We start from the raw sequence: 9,273 nt of genomic DNA on the forward strand, positions 1-9,273 counted from the left end.
TAGCAAGTAAGGATTACGTACCTATCAACCTACTTAAAAAGAACCATAACCATTGATGTCAGATGGAAACGTTTACACTTATTCAAGATGGGTTATACACCTCTAATTATTACTTTAAGATGTAAATCTTTGTCGATATTATTAATTTAAATTATTAAGATATGTCATATAGGTTTATATATTAAACAAAAAAAAAAAAGATTTTAGTTGCTAAAGAATTGTTAAAACTTTGTTAACAGTCATAGAAAACAAAAATACGCTTGGCATATATGAGGACCTTCGATAATTTCTTGTTCACCTTATTCTTACACCCTCACATGTATTTCACGCCATACAAAATAATACTTAATAATATGTGCTGTCCATTTCACACTTTCAACGACCTTCAAAGATAAACCTTGACCTATATCATTTTTATACAGGCTTTACTGGTAAATTTGTATTACCAAATACAAATAATAAACACATAAAATAAACACACTCAAATCTTTATTACAACGTTGAACAAAATTTCTTGATAAAAAGAAGTATTAAGATATTTAGGACATTGCGAAACTCAGGAAATGTAAAATGTTTTTTGAATTGAACTGTTCTGAAAATAAATGAGCACTGAGGAGGAGGTAGTTCCTGGGATTCACATTACGGTGTAGGGTCAGCCCAGTGTGTCAGATCAATGTCGTCCTGAATGTCTGCACAATCCACTTCAGGCAAACTAAAGATCAAACATAGATGATCAATAAATTATTATTGGATTATTTAACATCAGTATTTTGTAAAATTACAGTTCTAAATGAAAAGTTTGATATAGTTTCTGGTTACAACAATGTTTTTGTAATTGTGCTACCAATGTAGCAATTTTAGGACCATTTTCTCTTCTTTTTAAAATCAGTATTTAAAGTTTATTGCTAACAAAATTGATTAATGGGACCTATCAAATATTTCATAATGTCGAATCATTGCGAAATGTTGTCAACATCTCAACATCCCTTGAATGAACTAACCCGTGAATGAAAACGTTCTTCTGTATCTTCCCAATGTTCATATTTCTACAGATGACTTGAGCCAGAGTGGTCTTCTTGATCTGGTCAATTTGGGGCAGACGAAAGCCCGCAAAAGGTTCATTGTTTTCGTAGTAGAAACGGTCTCCAACCTTCAGCGCTTTGAACTGCAGTCCAATGATACAGGCCAGCGTTGGTCCCACTAAAGCGCCATCTAATGGCGTCTCGGAGACAGCGCCCGTAAACAAATCAATGTCATTGACATGACTGAAAGAAGTAAACAGCAAATGTTCAAGTCTGTATAACTCAATGACTTATTACAGATATTTTCCTGAAAGACAGTGGACGCTCAAGATAGTTAGTTTGCAAGAATCAATGGGGATTTTAATGAATATCACCTTGAAACGCTAAAGACCCGAACAAAATTTAGTACTGTTTGTTACTGTTTGTTTTTTTTTTCTTTAAATTGTTGTTTACAAATACAACACCCATACTTTTCCAATGAAATCACTGTTTACATGTATGCGTGTCAGCAAGCAAATAGGTGACAGCCTTCAAATATTTATTTGGAAATAATCACTTAAAATTTTTGTAAATTTTGTAAAAACAAATATACTATAGATGCCTTTACAACTTAACCTGATAGTAGATTCAAATAAAAATTAAAAAAAACAATAGTAAGAGAAAACACCCACAAAATCCTATAAACAAAAGACGAATAATGAGAGCCATTCGAGACTTACCAATAATGTGATATAAAAAGTATTCTAAGAACATTGTCATATTTCTGCACTTAATTTATTTATCTCATAAAGATATATATTACAAAAGCGTATATTTGCCGTCTCTGGGTACTCCTTTGATTTTTTTCTATATCAGCTTATTCTTTTTACAATTTGTAATCTTTACAAGTTTCAAATTCGTGGTGAGAAGACTAAGAGACAACAAAGTCAATTAAATACAGCTGTAAAAAGCGTTTTATATCAATTGCCTTGTGTTGCTATATACGAACCAATATTTTGATAAAACAAAATGCATCAAACATTTTTATAAGATAATCTCACCGCAAAGAAACGTGATAACGACCATTACTTGAAAAATGTGCACAAATAATCGATGGAATCATCACTTTTCCTATTCTCAAAGATTCCTGCCGAATATACATCGTATGCGCCTACATTCAAGTTTGGGTAGAGTAACTTAACCTACTGTTATTCCAAGATAGTCACAGTAATCATTAATTTTTAGTGTGACTGGTCTAAAAAAATCATTTATTTTAAAAAACCTTATGTTTCTGACAAGATTTTGCTTTCGATGTGACTTACTTAAAAGTTTTCAACAGAAAAAATGGCTAAAAAAGGAATAACTCACTCGTAAGTTTCTGCCAGGAGTTCGCGGACATCTTGGGTGTGGTCCACAAGGCCGGAGAACTTGTTGGTGGTGTACAAGTTACACATCTTCCTGTAGCTCATGTAGGGAGGGATGGCGTGGTCCCGCCCCCTGTTGATGTTGATGGAGATCAGGTCTGACCCTGTACCGGGACCAATCTCAAACAAATGGTTCAGTACTTCCACTGACTTTAACCTAAAAGATCTCATCTTATCACTCAAGTTTCTAGGTGATTTAAAAAAGAACTTATTCAGAAAATATAGGATCTGACATTTCTTTTTCAAAAACGAAAATGTTAACCCAATAACAGGCATGTAAAACTTATTTCAGAGAACTGAAGTATGCATGTCAAATAACACTGTTCCAAAAGGTGAAAGAAAAAAAATTGTCATTTTAAAATTTACCTGTCAACACTTTGGGACCGCTCAAGGTAGAGGCCACGAATGGTTTGCTCGATTCCTTCCCTTTGATACAGATGGTCCGGAATATTGAAGATATCCCTTAAACGGTCCCGGCGGTAGTCACCCGAGGCCGGTTGAAATCCGACGAAATCGTTGATCATGCTGTGTCCAAACCGGAAAGCAGCAACGAAGAAGCCTTGACGGATTCCAGGGTGAACACATGCGTCGTACCCCTCAAAAAAGGAACCTTTGGGGAGGGGTCTGAGTTGAAACAGGTCCATGATGTCATCACCGAGAATCAGTGGCAGGTATTCTGTGTATGTGATATGTTGAAACATTGCGCCCACTATTTTTCTGGCTTCCTGGAAGAGCCTTTCATCGTCCCAACCAGGATACAGCTCGGCCAGCTTTCTGGCGAGTCTGTTGTGTTCACGAAGCCAGAGCGTGTGCTGAGCAATAAGTGGAGCCTGTTGATTTACTCGACCATCCCCTTAAAAAGACACCGTCTTCATGATAATTGTAAGGAACATAATCAGGAAATCTTATGAAATATCTTTAAATTTAAAATCACATTGGTAAATATCAGCTATAAAATGAAATCTGAATATATATCTGCAAATATACACCAATGTGCAGAATGTCTAGCTATGGAGAGTAAGTACCAGAGTGGAAACATTTGAAGGTTGTTTCGCGACATCCGTCCTCCGGTTCGTCTGTGGGGGGCATCAACTCACCCTCCCCATGAGGGTGGTCCTGCGTGGTCAGTAAACCTGAAATAACGCGGAATTAGCTTTACCAAAATGTCTTTGAAATTGCTGGCAAAAAATAATTATCTGCTATACTAACAACCATTTTTCATCAATAAATTTATCATCTCCAACACCATTTATTTTTATTTATTTCAGCTCTTATTTTCAAAGCTTTCTCTAAAGCCAATGGCGCTTTGATTGTGACAACGTTCAATAGCAGAATAGTTTTTAAAAAATTCTTATCCTGTTCCTTCTCTCTTCCATCCCATATTCTTAATTAACAACAATATAGATATAAGATTCAAAGTCAGATTTGATCTCTCGTCACTTTTTTCTGATTTACAACAGAAGGCTGATCTACAATTCAAAAATGAGAGAAGAAGGTAAGCGAAATTCTCACCACCGGTAAACGTTCTTAAATCCGGGTAATCTTCTTCGTTCGATCCGTAGAACGAAGAGCCATCGATGTACATAGTATACTCTGTAATGGTCTGACGCACCTCTGTAAACACGCAACCAATTAAAATCGAACCATGTAAAGAATAAGCATAAGAAACATCTAAACAATAAACATAAAACATGAAAAAATAAACAAGTAAACAATAAACATGTAAAAACAAAAAGCATAAAAACATGTAATAAAAAAACAAACAAGAATGAAAAATATGTAAAAAAAAAATGATAAACACAAGATATTGTACACAATAGCCAAGTCAATATGAACGGATTCAGCTTCAATGTAATCAAGTATCATCACATTATTATGCAATAATCAGGCTTGGGGCGAATTACATTGTAAAGTAATGCATTACATTACCATTACTTCATGAATTTGGGCATTAAATTACCATTACCATTACTTGATTTTCTTGAAGTAATGCATTACATTACCATTACATGAGTAAAGTAATGCATTACCATTACCATTACTTTGTTTTAAAAAAGTAAAGCTAATAAAGAGTTTTTGCAAATGTTTCAAATATAAAACACTCTTTTAACATATCTACAGGTTCATGTTCAGTATCAGGTTCAAATTCGATGACTATGTATACAAGAGTCATTCTTTATTTGCTCAATATATAATAATCGTGTGGCATTATGAACAACATATTACATAAGTAAAAAGATATTTATAGATATTTGGCATGATACAATATCAGATATGATATAGAGACACAGATTTGTGCATGATAGAAAACAATTTATTTTCTCCAGATAACACAAATCTTTATAATTTTGGACACTTAATTGTATTAATTTATAGACAGAGGGTTTTGCCAAGTTATATTTCTTAATATATTTTAATCGGATTTCTCTATGCTGAGGACATTTTAAGACAAAAGATTGCTGTTGAACTTTATGATCAAAGTTTCAAAGGTTTCATCTTTTAACTGCTTCCTATTAGTTTGAAAATCTTTCCAGCTATACTAAATAAACGTTCTACAGGTGCAGTGGAAGCTGGGACTGAAAGATTGTTTGACAACCTTTATCTTGGGATATATTAAGTGAAAAAATAGAAAAAATACATGAATCTTGTATTTTCTATCAGTCCAAACTAATGTACTTAATATACATGTACAACAGAAAGAGAGAGAGAGAGAGAGAGAGAGAGAGAGAGAGAGAGAGAGAGAGAGAGAGAGAGTAAAATTATTTTCAAACGGGTTATAATATTGGAAGTGATTTTGAGTTTCATCATGGATGGACAGTGCATTCATTTCGCCATTAAAGGTGCATGTCTGTCTATTGGGATATGGCATAGGGAAGGGGATTGGGGTGTTTAGCACTTCTTATAACAATAGATTGTTTTGATACTTAGGTTATCCTGGGGGCATAGTGTGTTGTTGACACATCTTTATTGAAGTGCAAACTAATTGGAGTAAATTGTTTAAATGATTTAAAACTCTTAAAAACAACACTCATAAAAATGTTATGAAACTGTGTTGTTAAATCTAGTAATATGAACAATTTAAAAATGAAATTTTAAAAATCTTTTTTAATACAACCAAAACATTTTTATTTCAAGAATTATTTCTTTCTTCTTTTTAATAAAGTTAATAAAATTCAATTTTTCATCACATTTTTTTAAAGTGAACATGCATAAATAAGCATAGTAATGCAAAGTAATGCCATGTAATGCCAGCATTACACTAAATTTTAGAAAGTAATGAATTACATTACCATTACTTGTAATGCTAATTTTGTGGCATTACACATTACTAGCATTACTTTGAAAACATGTAATGCATTGCAATGCATTACCATTACATTTAGCATTACCCCAAGCCTGGCAATAATATATAAATAGTGCCTGTTTGGGAGAGTAACTGTTGAAATTGACACCCCGAGACAACCATTGTCAACCGACGCGAAGTGGAGGTTGACAATGGTGGTTTGGGGTGTCAATTTCAACAGTTACCCTCCCAGACACTTTTTATTATATTATACTGAATGTCTTAATTTTAAAGAAAATTTTACTGCTTTTATATAGAAATGAAGTGAATTCTACGGCGAACCGTACGCGCATAATTTACGCGCATGTAACAATTCGTTGTGTTACCCGTTGCCAAGTGTGTTGCTAACGCTGAAGGTGATAGAACGGATTACCAACTGCGTCTAAACCAATCAGATTTCAGTATTTAACATGAAAGTATAATAAAATCTATTCCCTTCACAAAAAAACCGTAACGCTTTTTTTGTTGTTAGAATATGAAATATTAACAAATCATAAAGGCCGTTTAATATACATACAACAAATTTCAGAAATACTTTTAAAATTCATTGCAATTAATCTGTGCATATTTTTTTAATAGCTGGCATGTGTTACATTCGATTTTTACTGAAACGTTAAAAATCTAAACAAATGCTTCAAAAAAAATACTGACTTGAATTGCAATTTAAGTCAGGGGATGCTTCAGAGCGGGCGAAATTCAAACAGCGTACTCCAAAGGGGCCGTAAAATGGGTCATCGCCTCTAATTCTTAATCTCATGATACAGTTAGGGTCACTTCTGTGGATACCACAGCAGTCCAGATCTTCTCCGTCGGGTGCTGGTAAAACATCAAAATAGAAAAAGATTAACAGTAAACGTTCTCAGAATAAGATAGGAATAGTATCCTTACAATTTTTTCTTATTGATTTGGATCAAATCAAATTTGAAAGTGAAAAAGATAGACTACTCACTTTCAGATTTTACGTTTTCTTGAAGATCGTGACTCAACATTTGTCCAAAGAACATCAAATAATGGGTAAACTTTTTCAGTTCATGGCGCGGACGACTCCTGTCGTGTACCTTCAGCCTTATTTCCCTGGGCTCTGGTAGAGGCCCGAACTTACCTCTACTTCTTGGAGCACTCATGCCTGGAAGAAATCACCTGATAAACCATTCATTGTACACTAATATAAATTTCATTTACCTTTTTCTAGCAGATGAGAATAGAGAATGTTCTTTTGAGTAAACGATTCCATGATACACTGATAGTGCATTGATATCAAACACCTTGTCAAGAAACAAAGAAACCAATAATTTGTGTCATCTACAATAAAAAAACTAATAGATAACTGAAAGTAACTTACCATCCTCATAGACCGAGCAGAGAAACCGGATGAGCGGTGTTTCCGCCATTCCCCAGTAAGGATGAGCAAGGTTATTACAGCTCCCGTCAATAGTTCTGAATTTGGAGGTGTAATCGCAAGTAAGTGTTTTTGCAAAATCACAATCTTCATCGTCATCATCGTCCTCATCTTCTTCCTCTTCTTCCTCCTCCGGCCCACGACGTCTCCTCCTGCTGCTAAAGAACGATTAGTCATTGAGTTAAATATCATACATCAGCTATAACCATAAAATAGGGATGTATCTCGTTCATCTCATTTTATAAGGCTATTGTATCTAACTTTACATTTTACTTGCTAATATATTCTATCCAAAGTTATTATCGGATCAATATTCATCCTGACGTTGGTAGGATTAAGAGGCATAGTTCTAATGTTAAAGGATAAAAAAAATCCAAAACGATTTAGTATGATTGAATTCATTGGGTTTTCCCAATTGTAATTGGGATAGTGTTTGTATTTCAGGGTATTTTTTTCTGTCAAGCAGTATATTCTACCTTAATAAGCCACATCTACTAACTTTAATAGCCTTCAATAAGCCACGTATACTAACTTTTGCAACCAACCCCGGTGTGATTGGTAGCGAATCCTGCCCTGAACTGGATCATCATTATAACACCTACAGTTCGAGGTTGCGGGAATTTTTAGTAGCATTTCTTGGTTAGGATCAGGCAACCTTGAGCGTCTCCTGATGTGAGAGTTATAATTTCCTGTGTCTTCAGTGTACGATGAGTAAGGGTTCCGTCGAGTGGTTGTTTCATTATATCGTCGTGGATTAAATTCGACAACCGGACCGTACCCTTGTTTTCTGGGTGTACGTTGGCCGTACCCTTGTCTTTCTGATGGCTGTGGACCGTAACCTTGTTTTTGTGATATACCTTCCGGGTTTAATGAAAGTTCGATGTTTGAATTCAAAACTACTCTAATGTTGGAATTGGCGTACGCATATGATGCAATAAGCAAGAACAACAACCTGAAAGTAGGATAACGTTACATTTTCATTTTTGCCGAAGTTAAGCAGATTTTTTGTTCAGAAAATTAAAATGGTATTAAAACTGTTGGTGAACTATAATTCGATCATATAATGCCTCAACAGTCAAAAAGTCATTATTAGAATATTTTCCCTTGGTGCAGAGAAAGCTCAATGGATTTAATTGCACTGGCTCGTTTGCCTCGGGCTTTTTAACCTACTGGGTTGTTCCCTGCACCAAGGACTACTAAGGCATTAAATAATTGTTTTATTACCTCATTCCATTTTAAGAATTAAGTGTTTAGAGCTGTATATTACAGAAGGTTTTAATTATACCATTATGCATTAAAATTCATTATAAATTAACACCTATAGATGATCTTATGCTAAAGCTTAAGAATGATATTTAAAAAAAAATAATACAGTGATTTTTTGATCTTGTATCAATTTAAATGAATAAATTTCTAATAGAAATATCATATCAAAGTCATTGTTTACCACGGACATCTGCGCAATGTTACATATAAATTCGAATCCCAGATCAAACTTTCCGAAATTCGTTGCCATTCAAATAGATCGCAGTAGATTTAATGAAAGCGCTAACGTTTTACTCTGTGCTGTCTTTCATTTTTTAAATTGTCTTAATATTTAACCGGACACCGATATAACTATATATATTTATATTGCAAACGCCAGTGTCATTTCACAATGATAATTCAAAACAAAAAGAAAGCAGTCATATTATGAAATAACTATAATAGAAATCCAAAACCCAGGTATTGTAATGAAACTTACCAGGTCATGCCACCTAGTCCTCTTGGCTGGTACATTTTGATGGTTGGAGCTGCAACCCCAGTCTGAATTGGAGGGTCGTAAATGCAGCTTTATATCGTGTTTTGTTATTAGATAAGCGATGACTCTAAAACAATTCATTGGAAGATGTGAAGAAGGCCTCCTCATTATTGATTTTTAGTCCTGTGATTGACTGCATAAGCTGATTGCGTTGGTCTGATTAACGCTCTCGTCCAACGAAAACAAGTTATTTTATGAACTGTTTTGATATTCGATGACATATATGTTATTTTAATGGAAGGTAGAACAAGTTATTATTTCAACAGGCTTCCAAATGTTTGCAGTCGTTCATTAAGTCATAACGC

General features: G+C 34.3%; 1 pseudogene; it reads right to left on the reverse strand.

Moving 5' to 3' along the window:
* Nucleotides 1-472: 472 nt before the first annotated feature.
* Nucleotides 473-9,049, reverse strand: LOC128155619 (chorion peroxidase-like; annotated as a pseudogene).
* Nucleotides 9,050-9,273: the final 224 nt, after the last annotated feature.

This window comes from Crassostrea angulata, chromosome 7 (genome assembly GCF_025612915.1).
Source record: "Crassostrea angulata isolate pt1a10 chromosome 7, ASM2561291v2, whole genome shotgun sequence".
Classification (NCBI taxonomy): Eukaryota; Metazoa; Mollusca; class Bivalvia; order Ostreida; family Ostreidae; genus Magallana; species Magallana angulata.